The sequence below is a fragment of the Leptonychotes weddellii genome, chromosome 7, assembly GCF_054177405.1.
Source record: "Leptonychotes weddellii isolate Sample4059 chromosome 7, ASM5417740v2, whole genome shotgun sequence".
Lineage (NCBI taxonomy): Eukaryota > Metazoa > Chordata > Mammalia > Carnivora > Phocidae > Leptonychotes > Leptonychotes weddellii.
The window spans coordinates 104,540,056-104,563,948 of record NC_138375.1 but is presented as its reverse complement, the minus strand read 5'-3'; the positions used below and the strand labels follow the sequence as shown (position 1 = coordinate 104,563,948).

At 38.4% G+C, this 23,893-nt stretch overlaps 1 pseudogene; it reads left to right on the top strand.

Annotated features, from left to right (window-relative positions):
* LOC102727702 (uncharacterized) overlaps positions 1-20,180 on the top strand; it is a 28,687-nt pseudogene extending 8,507 nt beyond the window's left edge.
* Positions 20,181-23,893: the final 3,713 nt, after the last annotated feature.

Here is a 23,893-nt window from a genome sequence, read left to right as displayed (position 1 = left end):
AAAGATATCTCAGACTACTGTGTGGAAAACTGACTGGCATAGGGGTCAAAATGGAAGCAAGGAAACTGATGAGGATGCTGGAGCAGCAGTCTTTATGAGAGATGGTTTGGGTCAGGTCACAGTGTAGAGGCCAGTATGTTATAGAAGAAAACTTGACTGGACTTACTGGAAGATTGGGTAGAAAGGAGTCAGATAAGAATCATAGGTTTTTGGCTTGAGAAATACATTTACTGAGAGGCTCAGGATAGGTAGGATAGGTAACAGAGTACAGTAAGGGTTCAAGGGCTCAAGTCTAAATAGCTGAACTGTGAATACTCTATGGCTTATTTTACCATTTTCCTTTTGGTGTACGTTTAAGTTGTTATTTTCTTGTATACAGAGCTATACAACTATCAGACTTATATGTTTAGGTTAGCGAATTTGATCTGTTATGTCATTGGCATAAAGAAGTTAGATTACAGATTAAGATACGCATTTAAAATAGTTGCGGACTCTCTACATTGCTCATCAGAATGGCTGTACGTGTTTCCACAAACTCTTCCACCATTGTCAGTGTCTTTCTTTTTAAGCCTTGTAAATTCAAATTACATCCAATTTCAAGCCATTAAATATTCAGGACATCTCTGTGGCCAGCTAATGCTAAATATTTTGGGAGGTGGCTGGTGAAAGGGTTATCAGACAGAACAAAGAATGAAATAATAATAATAATAGCAAATACTTACTGAAAGCTTATGATTGCCAGGAACCATTCTAAGTACTTTATACATGTGCTAACTTATTTAATTTTAATTATTTATTTAAGAGATAGCTATTATTATTATCCAGAATTTCCATATGAACAAACGGAGGCAAGGAGAGAGAAAGTAACTTGTCCAAGCTTAACAGTTAGTGGCCATGTAAATCCAATTTACTTCCAGAATCCATCCTTCTAATCATTACATTCTGTTAACAGTCTATAAGACACCTGATTGGTGAATGTTATATTTATATAAAGACAACAACGTGAAATAGAATATGTGGTTCAGATGTCAGTCTGTGTACTGGTTAGGGAAAAATACGTGTGCATTGAATAAGTCAATATTGATTTAGTTAAAACTCGGTGAAAGTATTGAAAGAGAGAATTTTTTTCTACTTTCTGCATCTCGGCTCAGTGGCCAGAAAATCCTCCTCCTCATTATCACCATCACTGCCAACTACTGAGTGCCTACCATGTGCCAGGCCCCGAGTTATAAACAATATAGGTATTAGCAGCAATCCTTACATTACCATCACCTTTTCACAGATGGAGCTAGGTTAAGTGGAATCCGTAAGATCCCAAGAGGTATGAAGTGGCAGAGCCTATATTCAATCTCAGTTTTTGTGTCTGTGACTAGCTTTAAAATCTTTAATCTGTCTACAGTGACAAATGGAGGGACAAGAAGACGTATTCAAAAGCTAGGTTGTCAAGGTCTAAGGATTCACGCAGATTCCCATATATTCCAACAGGTAAGCTGCACACAAATTATGCGGTCTTTGAAAAGCAAAGATGAATAGGGAGATCTTGATTCTGAGGCTGGGAGGAGTTGCTGGAAGATTTTGTGGATGAAATCACAAGATAAGATTTAAGAATTAAGACTACATTTTTTAATAAAGTCTGGGTGGCTCAGTCGTTAGGCATCTGCCTTCAGCTCAGGTTATGATCTCAGGGTCCTGGGATGGAGCCCCGCATCGGGCTCCCTGCTTCTCCCTCTCCCATTCCCCCTGCTTGTGTTCCCTCTCTCACTGTGTTTCTCTCTGTCAAATAAATAAATAAATAAATAAATAAATAAATAAATAAATAAATAAATAAAATCTTTTTTAAAAAAAAGACTTTATTTTTTAGAGCAGTTTTAGGTTCACAGCAAAGTTCAGGGAAAGGTACAGAGATTTCCCGTATACCCCCTGCCAACCTGCATAGCATAGCTCCCCCACCAGACTGAAACATTTGTTACAATTGATGAGCATAAGATATCATCACCCAAAATCCATAGTTTACACTATGGTTCACTCTTTATGTTGTGCATCCTATGAGTTTTCAGAAATGTGTAATGACATGGGTCCATCGTTATGGTATCATGCAAAGTATTTTCACTGCCCTAGAAATCTTCTGTGCTCTAATTATTCATCCCTAACCCCACCCCTAACACCTGGCAACCACCGATTTTTTTGCTGTATCCATACTTTCACCTTTTCCACAATTTCATACAATTGGAATCTGACAGTACCTACCCTTTTCAGATTGACTGCTTTCATTTAGTAATACGTATTTAAAGTTCCTCGATATCTATTCATAGCTTTTTCTTTTTAAAAGCCAATTTCTTTTTAGACTGAATAATATTCCATTTTTCTGGATATACCAGTTCATTTATCCATTCATCTACTGAAGGACATCTTGATGGTTTCCAAATTTTAGCAATTACGAATAAAGCTGCTATAAATATGCATGTACATGTTTTTGTGTGAATGTAAGTTTTCAACTCTTTTGGGGTAAATACGAAGGAGTGGTATTGCTGGATTGTATGGTAAGAGTGTGTTTAGTTTTATAAGAAACTGCTAAACTGTCTTCCAAAATGGCTGTGCCATTTTGCACTCCCACCAGCAATGAATGAGAGTTTTCATTGCTTATAACCTAGCCAGCATTTGGTGTTGTGTCAGTGTTCTAGATTTTGGCCATTCTAATAGTTATGTTGTGGTATCTTTGGTGTTTTAATTTACATTTCCCCAATGAAATAGGATATGGAACATCTTTTCATATGCTTGTTTGTTATCTATACATATACTTTGGTGGGGTGTCTGTTAAGGTCTTTGGCTCATTTTAAAATCAGATTGTTTCTTTTTTTTAGGATTTTATTTATTTATTTATTTATTTATTTATTTATTTATTTATTAGAGAGAGAGGGAGAGAGAACGTGCACATGAGAGGGGGGAAGTGCAGAGGGAGAGAGAGAATCCCAAGTAGACTCTGCACTGAGCACAGAGCCCAACACAGAGCTTGATCTCAAGACCCTGAGATCATGACCTGAGCTGAAATCAAGAGTCAGACGCCCAATCAACTGAGCTACCCAGGCACCCCTCCAGCATCATTTATTTAAAAGGTTATCTTTGCTTCCTTGTATTGCCACTGCTCCTTTGTCAAAGATCCATTGCCCATATATATGTGGGTCTATTTCTGGGCTCTCTAATCCGTTCCATTGATCTATTTGTCTGTTCTTTCACCAATACCACATTGTCTTGATTACCGTAGCTTGATAGTAAGCTTTGAAGTCAGGTAGCATCACTCCTCCAAGTTGTTCTTTTTTTCACTTTGCTTTACTCCCTCCACATTGAATTGGCAATTCTGGGTCTTCTGCCTCTTCATATAAACTTTGAATCAGTTTGTTAATATCCACAAATAACTTACTGGAATTTTGATTTGGATTGCATTGAATCTGTAGATCAGATTGGGAAGAACTGACATCTTGATAATATTGAGTCTTCCTATCCATGAACATGAGATATCTATTTAGTTCTTTGATTTCATTCACCATAGTTTTGTAGTTTTCCTCATATAGGTCTCTAACATATTTTGTTATATTTAGACCTAAGTATATCATTTCTTTGGGTGCTAATGTAAATGGTGTTGTGTTTTTAATTTTAAATTCCACTTATTCATTGCTGGAACACAGAAAAGTGATTGACTTTTGCATATTAATCTGCAACTCTGTCATAATCACTTATTGGTTCCAAGAGGTTTTTTTTTTTGTCTATTTGTTTGCATTTTCTACATAGACAGTCACATCTGTGACAAGACAATTTTATGTTTTTCTTCCTTATCTATATTCCTTAATATTTTGTAGAATGAATAATAGTTACCATTTATTGAGTACCTACTAAAGCCTAGAAATTTTCAGATATTATCTAATCAGTCCTCATGATAACTATAGAATAGTTTAATCTCAGCCAAGACTCAGAAATTTCAATAATTCTTTGTTGCTTTCATGGCTGGTAATTGTAGATTCAGGACCGAGAACCTAATTTAATTTTAAAGCCCATGTTTTTCACTTGCCATTCTTCCCTGCTTGTAAGTGTTATAGGAATGTAGATCAGTAGTAGAATGTAGATCACTGTGCAAGATTTGAGACTGTTGGAGGCATCAAACTTAATAATTAAGGTGAAAAGGTTTTACAATGTCTGGGACCAATGTTAACAACAGAAACTATTTTGTGTGACCCAGAGAACACATAATTGTAAACACATTCAAGGTATTTAAATTTTAAATCTGAGAGAACACGAAAAGAAGTTTCCCTTATCAGCAAGTATTCACTGTCTTTACATACTCTATCGGGTATTGTAGTTATGAACGTGTATAAGGCTCTGTTAACTATGTGTCTTCTCTGTTAACTACACACCTATGAAAACAAAAACCAACTCATAATTTAATCATTAAAATAATGCATCAAATGGGTGATCAAGTCAATGTGCTAGAGGAGGTCAGTGGAGGGAGTGTTCCCAGGTGGACAGGAAGTCTCCTTATAGCGGCTGAAACTCCTCTCCGCTTCAGTTTTAAGGTAGCGGCCAGATTCCCTGATTGATGTTCTGCTCCCATGATAACATTGCAGCATACAAGTTGGGAGGAAAATGAAAAATCAGCTAATCCTACTCCCTCAGTTCACGGAAGTGGAAACTGAGACTCAGAGAGGGCAATTTTCGTGAAATCTAGTGTTTTGGATGATGAAATTATCCTCAATTCTAAATGTTTCTGGCTTTCAGATTAGCACATCTTTCCTTTTCTACAGGGAGTTTTTAAGTTGGGAGACCACTGAAGGAATGAGCTCTCTCATGTTTATGTCACTGTTTATATCCTGGCAATTTAAGTTGAGTTATCTGCCTTAAATGCTTTTTAGAACAAGGCGGGGTGGAAATAAATTAGCAAGTGAGCAGAAATAGACATGAGTAGTCCTGGATAAAATGACACTCTTTGATCTAAGGAAATCCTATATGATGAATCATACTTCACATATTTCACATTATAATTTGACCTTGGAGAGTTTGATGGATATTAAACACAGTGTGATTTAATTCTTAAAAAGAGGGTGGGTGGGATCAGGGATGAAAAAAAGAAGAGAAAGATCATCTATTGGACATTTTTTTTTGCCAATTGTAGAGCTAGATTTCATTTAATTTGAATCCTCACATTATTCTATGAGATCAATGTCATGATGAATGAATAATAGTTACCATTTATTGAGTACCTACTAAAGCCTAGAGGATTCATTTAATTTGAATCCTCACATTATTCTATGAGATCAATGTCATTATTGACATAGAACCCCTATTAGTGAAGTGTAGAAGTTCGTATAGCTGGTAAGTGGAGAAGACAGGCATGTGTCCTTTCCTCTGCAATGGTTTGCTTTATATAGTCTGCAGATTGGGTGGGATCCTAGGTTTCTGTATCTGCAAAATGGAAATGATATTACCTTTCTCATTTATCTCCCACATTGGAACAAAAATATGAAGATATGGGCTAAAGATATGGAAGTATTATGAAAAATATCACATTATTATTATTTTCAGTAGAGGTGTGGGATAACAGCCCATTGGAACTTTACATTTGGAAGGCACCACAACAGCATGGCCTCTGTGGTCACACATTTCTAGGTTTGAAGGCAGTCTATGCCACTGTCTAATTTTGTAATTTGGGATAAGAATGTGAGTCTCAGTTTCTAATTTTAAAACAGAGATCAAAATACCCATAGGTTTTTGAGGAACATTAAATTAGATGACAGGTGGAAAAAATTTTATTAGTTAGTTCTCTAAGTTCCAAGGAGAAGAGGTTTTACCCAAGTTACCTCTAGTAACAGGTATGTATTGTGAGAATAACATAGGACAATAAGAGAGAAGGGACTCAGAGGGAAAATGTGGTATATACATACAATGGAATATGATTTCATCAAGAAGGAAGTCCTGTCACATTCTACAACATAGATGAAACTTGAAGACATTATGCTAAGTGAAATAGGAAAATTACAGAAGGATAAATACTGCATCATTCCACTTACATGAGGTATCTAAGATAGTCAAACTCCCAGAAACAGAATGTAGAATGATGGCTGCAAGGGGCTGAGGGGTAGGGGGAAACAGGGTGTTGTTCAGTGGATATAGAGTTTTAGTCATGCAAGACGAAAAAGTCCTAGAGATCTGCTGTACAACATTGTGCTTATAGTTAATGATACTGGAGTCTTAAAAATGTTTTAAAAGGGTAAACCTCATGTTATATGATTTCTATCACAATAAAAGAAAGAAAGAAGAAGAAAGAAAAACCCTGGAAGGGCTTTGGTTCACAATCAAAAGCAGTTCAAGTAAACGATCCAATAGGAAAGACTGAGAATGTGCATCAGGGACCTTCAAAGACAAGGTACCAGAATTTTTTTTTTTAAGGTTTTGATATTTCATTTCAGTCAGTGCATAGTCCTAAAGGGAAAACTCAAGCGTATTGGACTGCTGTGCACATGCTTTGGTGTTTGTAATCTTACAATTTTGAATTCTGTATTTTGTAGAGAGGTGTGTCAATATATTTGCAATGTTTAGGACACCTGCCTTCATCTGTGGGAGCAATGGATTTTCTTGCCATCCCTTTCACTAGTTCTTCTGACACCACTATCCTGGCCTCAGCTACTTTTCTGTATCTTATTTCTTTTTCCAATTATCAGTATGTTGATTATCTCCATATTACACTACTCAAATTCCAGCAGGGGAGATTATTTAGCTGAAATATATCCATTGCCCCTATTGTACCAAAGCCCTTGTGCAAAGTATCCTCAGCCTATGGATTGGCTGCCCTTGGACCACATGTCCACCTTTGTCTGAGTAGTAGCCATGCCTCCCCATTCTGAAAGAACAGCCTAGAGCTTCTTTTTCCTCAAGGAAATTGGATGGGGCAATTTTTTGTAGACATGTCTGACATCATGGAAGACAAAATTACTATTATTGTCATTATTTGAAACTAGAAGTTTATGGTCTAGTCTCAATATGGCAGAAATGAGTAATCCCTTTTCTAAGAGGACAATGCAGTTTGTCCAAGGCCAAATGACGTGTAATTAGTAGCCAAGGTTGTAGTTTGTGTCTCTAGATTTCCACTTCCAGTGTTTCTCCTATACAAGGTATTATCATTGTGATATCAGCATTGTTTTTTAAAAAAGACTTTATTTATTTGAGAAAGAGAGAGAGAGAACACAAGCAGGGGGGAGGAGCAGGGGGAGGAGCAGGGGGAGAAGCAGACTCCCCGCTGAGCAGTGAGCCTGACCTGGGGATCCATGTGGGGCTCAATCCCAGGACCCTGAAACCATGACCTGAGCTGAAGGCAGACGCTTAACCAATTGAGCCACCCAGGCACCCCTGATAATCAGCATTGTTAAAAAAAACTAGCATGTGGCAGCTTTTTCTTAACAGTACAAATCTCTTATTGCATTCATCATAGTAGATGTTATCACCACTGAATGTCTGGATAGATAGTGACAGATACCAGTCGATATAGACATAAAAACCACAAGCTTACAGTGTTCTTTTTAAATAACTGATAATTTTTCATTTTACTTTTTTCAAAATATTATTCATAAAGCTTGCCTCATTTTCAGTAAAATTGCTTAGTCAATTCCATTTTTAAATGTCATTTGTGCTAACTTTAGCCAAGTTTTGGGTTTTTTTTTAAGATTTTATTTATATATTTGAGAGATAGCGCTCATGGGGGCAGGGGAGGGGGAGAGGGAGAGGTTGAAGCAGACTCCCCGCTGAGCAGGGAGCCCGCCATGAGGCTCAATCCCAGGGTCCTGGAATCATGACCCCAGCTGAAGACAGACGCTTAACCAACTGAGCCACCCAGGCCCCATCTTTGGCCAAGTTTTTAATATTTCCTTATTGATTATATGTAAGTGATAACCATTCCCACTGATTATATTCTCTAACTTATAAAGATATATTAGATTACTGTTCAATGTGCATATCAGTGTTTGTGTATACTCAGGAGACAGTTAAAGCAGAAGAGTTAATCATGATGTTTATTTTTTTTTTAAAGATTTTATTTATTTATATGACAGAGAGAGACAGAACAGGAACACAAGCAGGGGGAGTGGGAGAGGGAGAAGCAGGCTTCCCGCTGAGCAGAGAGCCCGATGTGGGACTCGATCCCAGGACCCTGGGATCATGACCTGAGCCGAGGGCAGACGCTTAACGACTGAGCCACCCAGGCGCCCAATCATGATGTTTATTTTAATAGAATATTAACCCAGCCTACAGAGTTCCTGTAAAGAAAATATTTGCTATTTAAAAATATCATGTAGAAAAAGCCATGAGGAATAAAGCAGAATGAGACTCAAGATTTAGGTATTGTGCCTTTTATATTTTGGTCCCAATGTCCTATTCTAATTGTATCTATCATTGTTTTCATTCACCTTTTATTACAGCCTAATTAAACTCCACAATATCACTTTTCCTCCAAATATACTTCTGAACCTCACCTGCATGTCTTTATGTTCAGATGACTCATCTCTCAAGGATTTTGTCAAATTTCGTATCTCCTACATATCTTTTCTTAATGTTTCAGCTGGTAGTAAATTTTCCCACTCCAAACTCCCATGGTATTTTATCTTCTGGCAGTTATCCCTGTTTATTTCAAAGTAGAGCTATATTGGGCGTTAACCGTATCTACCCTCTTAGATTAGAAGATCTTTGAGAGCAAGGTTTATAGCTGGTTCATCTTTAGTAACGTCCACAGACTTTGAAATTGATGATCAATAATGACTCAGTGAATCAATTAATGAATGATTTTAGTTTATGTGCTACTGAAGTGAGCACAATGAATAATCATCTTGATAGAGATAATGGAAAATGAGAAGTAAACTTTAAAAATGAAGAAAGAGGGTAGGAAATCTCAGTAACATGTTCAGTGGGGAAAGACAATTCTTCATAACATGAGTAATATTCAACTGATACAAGATTCAACATACTCAGAGTGATTGAGATGTGGGAGAAAAGATAGCAGGGAGAAAAGTCCACACCTGGCATCACTGTGACTTTGAAACTGTTTATACCTTTTCCCTCTTTCATTTTGATCAATAAGTATGTATATAACTTCTTTGCATGTACTCCCTGTACTAGATATACATGGGTGATTTAGAAAGTTATCCTCTCTGTGCCCTTGCTGTGATGAGCACTGGGTGATGTATGCAAGTGTTGAATCACTATATTGTACACCTGAAAGTAATGTTACACTGTATGTTAACTGTACTGGAATTTAAATAAAAACTTAAAAAATTAGGAAGTTATCCTCTGTGTAATGACCGGGAAGCTGGGTGAGGCACACTGGTCTTTCCCTTTCTACTTGAAAACGAAACACTTTCAGTTGTTATGTATGTTATGTTTACACTCATGATCTTATTTGAACAAATTTTGTTTAAGCATAGAATTCAATATAGCAAAGACAGAAACATTGTAAGCCCCAGAGAAAGAACAGAAGACCCGTAGGAAAGTTCTTTAGGAGCAAGAAGAGAGGAAGTTAGGGAAGCAGTCTTTGGGGTGCAAATTTGAAATATACCATGGTTATAACAGTGAGGAGAGTCAGAAATACAAATAAACCTTTACAGTGTGACCAACTGTGAATACCTAGCTAGCTTGGTGAAGTTTCAGCAGAGGTGAGAAGCCACTCAAAGAAGATCCTTGGAAGTTAGATCTCAGAGGAGTTCAACTGCAGAGATGCTAATGACAAAATAATGATTGGAAAACATGGAGGAAAGGGTTAGAAAGAAGGCCAAAGTAAAATATCCAGTATTCTACATCTGCTTTTGAAAGTCTTTCTCTGGCCGAGACAGGTTATTGATGGAATCAATGTTTGTACATGCATTCTGCACTCAGGGGAAGATATGATTTTTTAAATCAGAAATGAGAAACTGGCTAATCTAGTAAATCATTAAAGAATAAATATTACTTGGCTTTTCTATTGGTACCCTTATACCCTCTGTGTGTCATAGCAGAATCCCTTGTTGCAGAAGCAACTGTCTAATCGCCAAGATAATTAATAAAACTTGGAAACTAATTCTGGTTAAGAAGTATGGAGCAGGGTTTCTGAACATCTTTTTTGGAGTTTTGGACTGGATAATTCTTTGTTGGGGGTGGGAGGTGCTGTCCTGTGCATTGCAGTATGTTTAACATCATCCCTGGCCACTATCCTTTAGTGTCATAGAGCGTCCCTAATTGTAACAACTAAAAATGTCTCCAGACATTGCTAAATGTCCCCTGGCTAGGGGTGGGGAGAGACAAAATTGCCTCCAGTTAAGATAGAGTAAAGCTAACAAAAATGTAACCTGGAATTCAAACCCATTACACAAAATTCTGCATATGAGATGAGTCTCGGTTTATTCCCAAAATACAGGGTAATGAAGGAAGAGTCAATCCCAATCAGGCATGAGTAGGTGATTGAAAAAGTGGTGTGGGAGGGCGCCTGGGTGGCTCAGTTGGTTGAGCGACTGCCTTCAGCTCAGGTCATGATCCTGGAGTCCCGGGATCAAGTCCCGCATCGGGCTCCCTGCTCAGCAGGGGGTCTGCTTCTCCCTCTGACCCTCTTCCCTCTCATGCTCTCTGTCTCTCATTCTCTCTCTCTCAAATAAATAAATAAAATCTTTAAAAAAAAAAAAGTGGTGTGGGAGAAAGCACACTGGGGCTGGAAGTCAGGAGATGTGGAATGAGTTCCAACTCTGCCACTCTCTAGCTCTCTGTCCTTGTATCTATGGCTCCCCTTATTGGCCTTACTAATAAAATGAAGATATTTGAATATACTAGAATATGCCAAGACCCATTCCCGTTCAAAGACTATGATAAGTTTGTGACCATTCATAAATGCTCACCTGGTTCTTTGGGTACTGAATTCTCTCAAAGACTATACACTCAAGAGGGCTGAGTGTTTTCTGGTCAAGCCTAACCTGACAGGTTTCCCCTCTTTCTTTTTTTCTTTTCTAACAGGGCTCATTGCTATATCTACCCTCACTGTTTAATTCTATGAGAAATGGAAGGGAAAAGTGTGCTCTGCCAAAAGCATCTGTTTTGCCTTACAATTTTTTTTTTCTTTCTTTCTAGAAGGGAGGCCTAGGGCTAAACAGTTTTGGTAAGGCAAGCACTTTTTGCTAAGCTCACAAATGTAATCCAAGTGGGCAAAGAATCAAGGGTGAACTTCCAGGGGAATTGTGGAGCCCAGTTCTCTCCATTTGCCTCTCTTCCCAGGAAACAAATGTTGGAGGCTATTCTGCATTTCCGCCATAAGTAGGCTGCCATTTTCCATTGCATCACAACTTTAAGATGAGAGATTACTGTGACTCCCAAGAGTTGTTTTCAGAGCACACCAGTTAATTAGGTGACAGACAGCTGGGTGGAGTGATACTTTATTATTCTAGATGTCTCCACACCCACAATGGACTTGGCCTGGTACCATTGCCAGCCACCCTCAGAGCAGTGGCATCTTACTATACAACCACACCCAGATGACAACAAATTATATTTTTTAAGAACTAACTTTAGTTAAAATTGCATATATTAATTAATCTAAGGGCAAAAAAAAAAAGAGCGTTAGCCCTTCCTTTCCTTATTCCCTACTCCCCCTTTTTTTTAAGATTTTGAGATGTAATGAGTTAGCCTTAAAAGTGAATATGATCAAGTAAGAGTTGAGGCAGCTTGAAGCACACAATACCAGTTTGGATCAAGAAGAGCAATGAGCTTTTGTTCAGCACCTTATAGTTTATGGACTACTTCCACTCTTATTATTTAATTTTATCTTCATGACAAAACTGATTTATAGATGGCAATATTATTTTTATGTTTTAAATGAGAAAATGGGCTCAGGGATATAAGTAAACATGTTTAAAATCACACAGATAATTTAAGGGACCCAGTTTTTTTACTCCAAATCTTACGCTTTTTTTTCACTGTGGTTCCCTAAGTGACTTAATGATAGAATGTTTTGATCAAAAGGGTCATCAGTTACTTCACTGTCTACTGAATGCTGCTATGTTCCAGGTATTGCTGACTTTGAAGACAATATTTTTAAAATTTTTTTATTTATTAGACTTTATTTTTTAGAGACGTTTTAGATTCAGAGCAAAACTGAGTGGAAGTACAGAGGTTTCCCATATACCTCCTGCCCCCACACGTGCAGGGCCTCCCCTGTTATCAACATCCCTGTTATCAACATCCCCACCAATGAATGAATGGTGCATTCATTACAATTGATGAACCTATATTGACACATCATTATCACCCAAAGTCCATAGTTTATTTTAGGGTTCACTCTTTTTTTTTTAAGATTTATTTTTTTAGTTGCAAGAGAAGAGAGAGCTCATGGGCAAGGGGAGAGGCAGGAGGAGAAGGAGAGAGAATCCTAAGCAGGCTCCCCACTGAGCACAGAGCCTGATGTAAGGCTCAATCCCACAACCCTGAGATCATGACCTGAGCCAAAATCAAGAGTTGGACGCTTAATCAACTGAGCCACCCACGTGCCCCACTTTAGGGTTCACTCTTGGTGTTGTAGATTCTATGGGCTTGGACAAAAGTATAATAACATGTATCCACCCTTATAGTATCATGCAGAGCAGTTTCACTATCTTAAAAATGCTCTGTGTGAAGACAGTATTTTTATTACATTGGTTGATATACTTGATTAGTAAAAATTAATTGGTCTACCTTCCTTCTTTTTGTCCCCATTGTCCATTTTCCTTTTTTTTTTTAAAGATTTTATTTATATATTTGACAGAGAGAGAGACAGTGAGAGAGGGAACACAAGCAGGGGGAGTGGGAGAGGGAGAAGCAGGCCTCCCGCTGAGCAGGGAGCCTGATGAGGGGCTCGATCCCAGGACCCGGAATCATGACCCGAGCAGAAGGCAGCCGTCGCTTAACCAACTGAGTCACCCAGGTGCACCCCTTGTTGTCCATTTTCCAATGTGCCTCACACCTCATCAGTAATTTAGGAACATAATCCATGTTCACAGTCTTGCTTCAGCTAAAAGTGAGGACTGGAATTAAAATACAGACTCCCTAATTCTACATTAGATACTATTTGACTATATTCATGAACTTGCTAATGAGTTAGAGGTCTAGAAGGGACTCATAACAGTAGGAGAAGGCAGTTGCCCCACCCCCATCCTCAGTTGGGTGATAAGACATTTCCTCTCTTTAAAGTGGGAAAATATTTGAAAATTTAAGAGGTTAGAATGAGCTGTTTGGTTTTCTGACCTATTTGAAAAGGTGTCACTTTTTCACGTCTCAAATAACCTGTCAGTCCATCCAGACACATGTGGCTATTGTTCATTGAGGGTGACCCAATTCCTTGCAAAGGCCTCACCACCTGGAGTATAATAAGCTGTCCAAAGGAAGGGGCACTAATGAGGAAATGACTCTTCTATCCTGGAGGTTATTCGTTAGTGCCCCTAAAATTAGGCACTGGTTCTTGGCACTTCCCATAAAATATTCAGTACTTTCAAAGACCCAAAATTGGATTTCCCCACTGTGATCCCTAATTCAGTATTGTCAAGAGGCTAACAAGAAGACATTTCTAATAACATCTAACACTGGGGGCGCCTGGGTGGCTCAATCATTGGGCGTCTGCCTTCGGCTTGGGTCATGATCCCAGAGTCCTGGGATTGAGCCCCACATCAGGCTCTCTGCTCAGCGGGGAAGCCTGCTTCTCCCTCTCCCACTCCCCTGCTTGTGCTCCCTCTCTGCTGTCTCTCTCTGTCAAATAAATAAATAAATACACACACACAAAAACCACCTAACACTGTGCACTCTCCATACATCAGGTATCATTTTAAGTCTTTACATGAATACCTCCTGAATCCTCATGGCAATCACTGTTATAATTCTCAGTTTAGCAGTGAAGAAATTGAGACAGAGAGTTGAGATAAATTGTCCTTGGTAACACATCAAAAAAGCCAGTTTCTAAGCCCAAGTAGTATCACTGCAAAGCCAAACACTTAACTTCAAAGTTTTATGTCCTGGCTCTCAGGTAGTCTTAACAATATGATTTGCACTGTTACCAATATAATAGTTGCTTTAGGTTTTTCACATAATCATCTCAGTCTGCTCAACAATGCTGTCAAGTGGATGATACTCTTATCATGGTTTGCCTGAGGTCGAAATGCCAGCAAGTCTCACATTTCCAAAAAAATCACTGGTCTATGGTACAGTTTGGAGAACTGATCTTCTCTATCCAGACATTGTCTGGCTCCACCTGTAGATCAGGAAAATCCTGAAACATTTTACTTCATTTGGCTGGAATCTTTTGTACTCTCAATATTTTCTCCTTTTCTTTTTTTAAATTTTTAAAAAATTTTTAAGTAATCTCTATGCTCAACATGGGGCTTGAACTCATGACCCTGAGGTCAAGAATTACATGCTCTACTGACAGAGCCAGTCAGGCACCCCTTTCTTTCTTTTATAACCCTTGAGTAACAAACAATATTGAGAGTAAAAAGAGAGGCATGGATTCAGAAAAAAAGTAAAGAGAACAGAAGGACACCAAATGCATTGAAAGAGAAAAATAAATATCATTTAAAAACAAAGTAAGATTTATGCTTCTGGTTACAATGGAGTAACAAAGAAAGGATATTTCCTGTCACCTGAAACAATGAAAAAAAATACAGAAAAAAGACATAGTTTTCTGACATGGGACATCAAATAGTGCAGGTCAGTGATCCCTGGGAAAGGGAAAAAATACTAAGTAAGCTACACATAGAAAGAAAACAAAGGTGGAGGCTTCCAGTCTCCCTTAGATGCAGATACATAGCTGAGAGTTGGGGAGACCAAGGAAGCTAAAAAGCATAAGTAGTATTTCCTATGTGAGAGAAAAAATAACCCCTATCTTATACTGTAGACTAAAGCTAGTTTTTGCATTTTCCAAGGTTGCTTATGTGGTTGGCAAATAACTGTCCACTATTTACAGCTCCTTGCTCAGAAATATTAAAATTACTTTTAAGGGAAAATATTTTCTTAACTAAATCAGTTTTTTTTTAAAGATTTTATTTATTTATTTGAGAGAGAGAGAATGAGAGACAGAGAGCATGAGAAGGAGGAAGGTCAGAGGGAGAAGCAGACTCCCTGCTGAGCAGGGAGCCCGATGCGGGACTCGATCCCGGGACTCCAGGAACATGACCTGAGCCGAAGGCAGTTGCTTAACCAACTGAGCCACCCAGGCGCCCTAAATCAGTTTTTTAGTAAGGATTTGGAATGTGTTAATATCATGTGGGAGATATCATTCAAAATAAACCAAAAAACCCACTAAATTCAAAATCATTCCCATATTCAATTTTAATTTCAACTCCTGCCTCTCTGTTAGATAACTAACTAGAGATACAGTAAAAACTGAAAATGTCAGAAGAAATTACCAGAGCAAAACTTTGGTTCTCATAATTATTAAAGGAATGATTCATTCTGATTAGCTGAATTTTTCATATAGGTGAGTTTATATATCTTTTTAATCCCAGTTCATTTTTTAAATTGAGCCTGATTTCATCAAGGAATCCCCCTCCAGAGGCTAGAACCTCTGTTATGTTAGCTTTACTCCATGGACATCTTTTTAAAAAACACTTTCACACTGGGACACCTGGGTGGCTCAGTCAATTAAGCATCTGACTCTTGGTTTCAGCTCAGGTCATGATCTTGCTGTCATGAGATGGAGCCCCGCATCAGGCTTCATGCTCAGCACAGAGTCTGCTTCAGATTCTCTCTCCCTCTCCCTTTCCCTTCCCCTCTGCTTTCCCCCCACTCATGCTTTCTCTCTCTCTAAAATAAATAAATAAAATCTTTAAAAAATAAAAACCCTTTCACAGATTTGATTGAACAATGATTTGTATGATCATTTTCCACCTCTTCCACTAGATTATAATCTCTTAAAGACCAGACATCATGTCTTTTTTATTCACAAATTTAGCACAAGGCTCTCAAACAGTGCCAGGCAAATGTAGGCATTTAGTCAATATTTGTTGTATTCATGTGTGGAGTATTACGGAATCTACTGGAATACCATAACACCTCACTTTGGACTTATATTTTTAACTTTCTAAATCTCATTTCAGGAATTTGGTCCCTTACCTGAGAACTCTATGATTTCTATTCATTCCTTTATTGCCTTTTTCTGTCTAATGACATAATCAATATGTTACTTGATTGAATGAAATTTAAATCTTAAGACCTAGATATGAATCTTAGCTTAACCACCTACGAGCCAGGTGGCTTGGTGTAAACCACTGTGCACACAGGTCACTGGTATTTCTCTGTGTGTCCAAATTTCTTCTTCTTATAAGGACACCAGTCAGCTTGGGGCAGGCCCAACCCTAATGGCCTTATTTTAACATAATCACCTCTTTAAAGGACCCATCTCCAAATACAGTCACATTCTGAGGTACTGGGTATAAAGGCTTCAAAATATGAATTTTGGAGAGACACAACTGGGACCATAACAATTGAGTGTCTGAGCTAAGTTAATTACAGATGTAGGTAATGTGGTCTCTACAGTGTGTGGTATTTAAGGGCATGGGCTTTGGAGTTTGACTGCCTTTATTTGCAATGATGGTTATCAGTTGCAGAGACTACTGCTTATGGGCTGTATGAACTTGGGAAAGTTACAGTATTTTACCAAACCTCAATTTCTTTACCTGTAAAACAGAAATAGTTACTCTTTAGCTTTATTGTTATACCTGTCAGTAAGTGCACAATAAATGCCAGCAAATTTTATATTTCTTTGCAAAAAGTTTTATAAAGATATATGTCAAAAAACACATAAATTATCTTTTCCAAATTTTGTTTATAAATGTAACAGTTTTGTTTTTGCTTACTGTATACACAAACACATGTAAATATTTCACATATAAAATATGCAGCATTTTTCACCAAAATTCCTCATACTAGCTACTTCAAAGTTAATTCACTGTGATTTTTTTCAAAGGACTGTAACTCCACAAACTTCTGTTTCCTATAGTCAGAGTGGATCCTAGGAGACTTTGGAATGTACTGAATCTCCAGGTGACAGTGTAGTCACGTAACAGAGTTCCTGTAGCATCAACTGTAAGGATATTGTATTTAAGAACCAAATATAAACCAAAACATAAAACTTAATCCAATTAAAAATTAGATATTGAGGGATGCCTGGGTGGCTCAGTCGGTTAAGCGTCTGCCTTCAGCTCAGGTCATGATCCCAGAGTCCTGGGATCGAGTCCTACATCGGGCTCCTTGCTCAGCAGGGAGCCTGCTTCACCCTCTGCTGCTCTTCCTGCTTATGCTCTCTCTCGCTATGTCAAATAAATAAATAAAATCTTTAAAAAAAAAATTAGATATTGAAACTTTCTTGTTTTTTTAATCCTAATCTAATAAAAGCAACAATTATATCTATAAATAGCAGGGTCTGTGATCCAACAGTGCCCATCCATCTTGTTCTTAGATAAAAAGAGATGCCTATCTCTATAGTTTCTTTGCTTTTGTAGACAAACAGAAAGGAATTCTCAGAGAGGGAGTAAAGCTGGCTGTTAACAGAACAGTGCAAGATAAGAAGGTGGGTAAAGGCTGTTTTCCAGTTAGTGTCTTTCAAAAAAAAGGATACAGACATGCTAAATTAATGGGGGGAAATATGAGAATTATGGGAAAGGAAATTAAGAATTAAGAAAACAAGAAATAAATTATTTCATCTTCTAAGACCTGTTAGGACATATATTTTTCAGTCATGATCACAACATATTTCTTTTTGCCCTAGTCATTATGGGTATATGATTGTGTGCGTGTGCGTGTGTGTGTGCACGCGCGCACATGGCATTTGTATGAGTGTGCGAGAGGAGGAATTAGAAGAATGAACTACATTAGCAATAGCATGCTGTCCCTAGTTTATAGCACCATAATGTCTAGATTCTCTCTGAACCCCCTGAAAGGTTCTGGGTTAGCCACATTGGGTGTACAAGGTGGCAAGGCTGGGATTACTTTCCACGCTAGTTCCTGCCGTGGGGCTCATTCATGGTACCATTTCAGGCAGGTAAGAAAAGGATAACACCTTCTTTGCTACCTCATATCATTGCATAAACAAAGAGAGCTAATAATGGCAGATTGTTTTGAAAGATGCAGAAAGTGATTTTTATCTATAATATAGTTATTTATTAAACTATTGTGATCATCAAGGATATTTCTACATAGAAAAAGAGAAGATTTGAACAATAGTCTGATAACCTTGGATTTTGAAATAACCTTTGTATTCAGTAACACTACTGGTCTACAAAACCTTGTTTACTTTTACAGTTTTCTCATCTCTTCCCTCTGTGTCAATATCCTTGATGTGAATTCAGATTCTAGGTCGCTTGATACATGTTCTGAATTGTAAAGTTTGTACTTCTTATAATCAAGCTCCATTCCTTTGTGATGAGACAAAAAAAAGTTTCTACATGTTTGATGAATAATTAAGAGCTGAAGAAAAGAAGATGCAATTTGGAACTTAAGGAAAAGTACTCACACTCGCTGGCCTGTTTGGCTGTCACGTCCTTGCCTCCTCCGCTCCCACCGCCCGCTGGAAACCTGTCCCTAAGTGGCAGAGGGGTGGGGAGGCGGGCAGGGGCGTGGGGGCTTCCGGAAACCTAGGCCCTAGGACATGCAGCCCCGCCGGGACCGCAGCTCTGCACGTTAGTCCCCAGCACTGTGCAAGGCTAGAACAGGGGGAGGAAACCAGTCTACAATCCCTGCAGGACAGGAAAAGAAGGGGAAATCTCAACATGGAAAAAATTCTACAATGAAAAGTAAGGAAAGCCAAAAAGAGAAGCGAGGCTAAAACCAGAATATGAAGTAGAGCCTGAAGATGAAGGAAAATCGGGTGAGGAAGAAAAGCTGAAAGTGGAGGGGAAGTCAGGGCATGAGGGAGGGTTCCAGAATGAGGGACAGCGAGATAATGAGGGACTGCTAGATGATGAGGGACAACCAGAAGATGAGGTAAAGCAAGAAAAGCCAGGCAAGTCCAAAAATGAGGGAAAATCACTATGTGACAGCAAGCCAGAACCCCAGGCAAAGCCTGAAAGTCAGCAGTGGGCTGCAAAAAAGGACCTGGCTGAAGATTACATGCCCAGGAAAGCAAAAAGAAAAATGGACAGGGGTACCCCTTGATTCCCCCAAGGACTATCAGGACAACTTACAGGAAAAGCAACTTGGGATACAAAAATAATGATTGGAGGAGACACATGCACCCTGATGTTTATAGCAGCATTATCAACAATAGCCAAATTATGGAAAGAGCTCAAATGTCTATTGCCTGATGAATGGATAAAGAAGATGTGGAATGGGGTGTCTGGGTGGCTCAGTCAGTTAAGCATCTGCCTTCAGCTCAGATCATGATCCCAGGATCTTGGAATTGAGCCCCACATTGGGCTCTCTGCTCAGTGGGGAGCCTGCTTCTCCCTCTCCCTCTGCTTGCTGCTCCCTGTGCTTGTGCTCTCTCTCTCTGTGTCAAATAAATAAATAAAATCTTAAAAAAAAAAGGGGTGGTGTGTATATACAATGGAATATTACTCAGCCATCAAAAAGAATGAACACTTACCATTTGCAATGACATGGATGGAACTAGCGTGTATTATGCTAAGTGAAATAAGGCAATCAGAGAAAGACAAATACCATATGATTTCACTCATATGTGGAATTTAAGATACAAAACAGATGAACATAGGGGAGGGGGGAAGAGAAAGAGGGAAGCAAATCATAACAGACTCTTGACTATAGAGAACAAACTGAGGGTTACTAGAGGGGAGGTGGGCAGGGGATGGGCTAAATGGGTGATGGATATTAAGGAGTGCACCTGTTGGGATGAGCACTGGGTGTTGTATGTAAGTGATGAATCACTAAATCTTACTCCTGACACCGATATTACACTATATGTTGTTAACTAACTAGAACTCAAATAAAAACTTCAAACAAAAGAAAAAAAGGAAAGGCACTTGGGCAGTGAGGAGATGATGAGAGAATGTGGAGATATGTCAAGGAAGAGCTAAGGAAAAAACAGAAAATGGGTAGTTTACATTGGATACAATAAGATGTACAAGATCCATTCTCCTCAAGGGGCAACAGGAGTCAGGGAAGTCAGGAGTGGAGGTAGGGGCCAAAGGGGCTTACATGATATTCCATATCTTTAATGCCTTTGTCATTCAACTCTGATTTCTCTGATGAGAATATTGCTGACCCTGCTTTCCCTGACAGGCATTTGCCAGGCTATGTGCTTTAACCTTAAGTTGAAACTTTGCTTTAGGTGTCACTCTTGTTACCAGCAGCCTTTTGACCCAACCACAGTGTTCTCTGTCAGTAGGACATTTTCACTCACGTGCATGGAAGAGACAGTGATGCAACATTGCAAAATAACAATAAAGAAGAAACGGTTTTCAGAACCACACACAAAAAGCACCTGATAACCCAAACCCCAATTTTCTAAAATCTCCCACCCATTCATCTGAATTTAAATTTTGTGGTTTTCAGAAATGTGGAGTGATTAACAGAGTATGCAGTGAATCACCTCTGGATATAAAACATTCCTGAAATGAAATGGAGAAAGAGTCCTGATGCCAAGGGGCAGCTGACCATCCTTCCAACATTGGGGCTCCTGGAATCTTCTTTTGGCTGCCTCTCCTCACAGAAGAGGCTCTCAGTTTCAAACCTCTTATTCATCATTTCAGGATGACCTGGGTGGCAGTGAGGAGCACTTTTCCAGTAAGAAGGAAACCAACTCCTCAAGCTTTCCTCAAAGCATGGATTCTTCAGAGTTACAGTCATCTTTAGGTTCTTTCATTCTACCCTCACACCACTTCCACTCCTGGGAATACTATCTATTTGGGCTAGATTTGGCATTCATCAGAGCATATTACACAGGCACCAATTATTGGAGTTGGGGTGGTGCAGCAGTTTCCAGTTGAAAAAGAGTGTGGACAACCAAATGCTAGAGAAGATGTGGGACAGCAGAATGGTCATTCATTGCAAAGCACAATATCCACTTTGGAAAAGTGTTTGGCAGTTTCTTATGAACATACATTTACTATACAGCCCAGCCATTCCACTCCCGGGTATTTATCCAAGAGAATTGAAAACTTGTGTTCATACAAAAGCCCATATATGACTATTTATAGCAGCTTTATTCACAATTGCCAAAACTAGAAATAACCCAGATGTCCTTCAACAGATAAATGGACAAACAAACTGTGGTATGTCCATGTAATAAGGTTATCTATACTCAGCAGTAAAAAGGAATGAACTATTGGTTCGTGCAACAACCTAGACAAATCTTAAAAGCACTTTGCTAAGTGAAAGAACCTAGACCTAAAAATCTACATATTGTATGATTCCATTTATATGACCTTCTGGAAAAGACAAAACTATAGGGATGGAAAACAGATCAGTGGTTGCCAGGTTTAGGGAAAGGAAGTTTATACAAAGGAATTTTTAGGTTAATGGGGTTCCTCTGTATTGGTGTTGTGGTGGATACAGGACTCTGAATTTGTCAAAACAAAAAACTGTATAGCACAACCAGTGACTTTTATTGTATGTAAATTTTTTAATTAACCATGCTGTCAGGGGAAGCCAGGATGGAATGCAGATTAAAACAAATAAACCTAACTATATTATAAAAAAAAAAATAGGTGCTAAACTTTCTTACCACCAGTGACAGAGTGTATTGTTGGGACTCATTTCATATGATCTGACAGAACAGATAAAAAATAAAGAGTTAGTACTGGTATGTCAATATTTAGAAGACACTTTCTTTTTTTAAAGATTTTTATTTATTTATTTGAGACAGAGAGAATGAGAGAGAGAGAGCACATGAGAGGGGGGAGGGTCAGAGGGAGAAGCAGGCTCCCTGCCGAGCAGGGAGCCCGATGCGGGACTTGATCCAGGGACTCCAGGATCATGACCTGAGCCGAAGGCAGCCGCTTAACCAAATGAGCCACCCAGCCGCCCTAGAAGACACTTTCACAGAGAAAGCTAAGAAATCAATGCTGATTGAAATCTTGCAATGACTTTGACAGGTTTTAAACAGCAAATGCTTTGATTTGTTTTAGGTATTGTGGTTTAGAACATAATAACAAAATGAAAAAGAAGACATGTCTTGACTTTTTAATTTCACTTCAGAATGTGTTGGGGGTGTCATTACATGCTGAGTAAGCTTAAAATCTGTTGATGAGGTCAATGTGCAAGGATGTTGACTTTTCTTGTACCTTTGAAATTACCTAATAATACAACTACATCATTGTAATGACATAAAAATGCAAGACCAGCTATCATTAACTATAAAACTTATCACTATACTCAAAATTGTTCTAAACCTTACATACACACACACACACACACACACACGAATTACCTCTAACTCTTACAACAATTGTACAGTGTAATTTTATGACCCCTGTTTTGCATACTGGGAAGCCGAGACAGAGAGAAAATAAATGACTTGCCCAAGGCAACATAGCTAGTAACCGGTGAGTCAAGATTTGAACCCACGTCTACCATATGTCAAAGCCAGGCTCCTTTCCTTACATTGTGTAGTTGCAAAGACAGGAATAGAAACAGATTTCCTGACTCCCTGTTCCATTCTCTTTCTATTAAGCTATGATGGATTAAATTTTCTAATCTGTAACAATAATGTAGTTTGAGCTTGCTTTCCATAGGCACTCATTTTATTAAACCATTGGAAAGAAACAAAGCACAGACCTTGAAAACAATGATTACACTTTTAGAGGAAATAAGTTATTTCACACACACAAAAAAGGAAATACTCTGGCTTTAATGGCATTCAGAATATTGACATCATCATCAAATTGGCTAGCCTTAGATCAGTTTTCTGGAAGAATCTTTAAAAGGGCTTTGATCCCATAAAGTCCCAAACTTTCCCTCTGTGGATATGGAGACCCTTTGGAGTACTGGAGTCAAACCGTTTGGCTGTGGCTTCAATCATTTTTGCATAATTTTTCAGGTATTAGAGTAGAATAAGCTGGTAGACAAAAGGCATTACTTGTAAAATGGAAGAAGGAACTAAGGAGAAGATAACTAAGGAGAAAATACTTTCTCTGGAAAAATCTTACACTGATTATTTATATTTATATTTTTAAGTATTTAATTTTCTTTTCTTCCTGAGAGAGTAAATAATGAGTCACTATTGGAGTAAACTTAATTTAGGGGGAAATTGATTGAGCCACGTTTTTCAAACAGTAATTTGGGGAGTGATGGGCTGTAGAAAGTTAAAGTTTGAGCCTCTAATGTTTGTGATTACAATGTTTGGTTAGACTAAAAGATAAGGCTTTAGAATAGAAAATGTCCTTCAGATTGAGAATTTCTGAAAGCAGTTATGTGCAAGCTTTGATTTCACATAGTTTCTGCCTTTATCAGTGTGTGATGGAAGCAGTGTATGGAGTTAAATAAAAAGTGATCTTCCTCAAGTACCACCTCTGCCTCTTCCATCTAAACTATGTGCTCTTGGGAAAGTCATTGTCTTTTTTCTGGATTTTGGCTTCACCATGTACTCAGTGTTAAAATCTTGCTGGGTTATGTCTTTGAGTTGTTCACTCTAACTTGTACATGAGTCTGTGGCACTGAATTGAGACCCTTCAAAACACCTGCAGATGGAAGCAAGAAGAATTCTAGCTTCTCTTACTCTCAGCAACTTTCTCCAGATATGGGAATCTGTAAGTCTCTACCTGACTAGTAGGATAACTCATCTGTCTTCTTTCCTCCCCTCCCACTTATGAAGGGAGCCCAGTTAGAAACATGTTTGTCTGCAAAGTTATATGTCTGGTCTTGGTGAAGAATTCAGTTCTTACATAGGAGTATGGAGTGTTAAACTTTATAATAGAGTTCTTGGACTCAA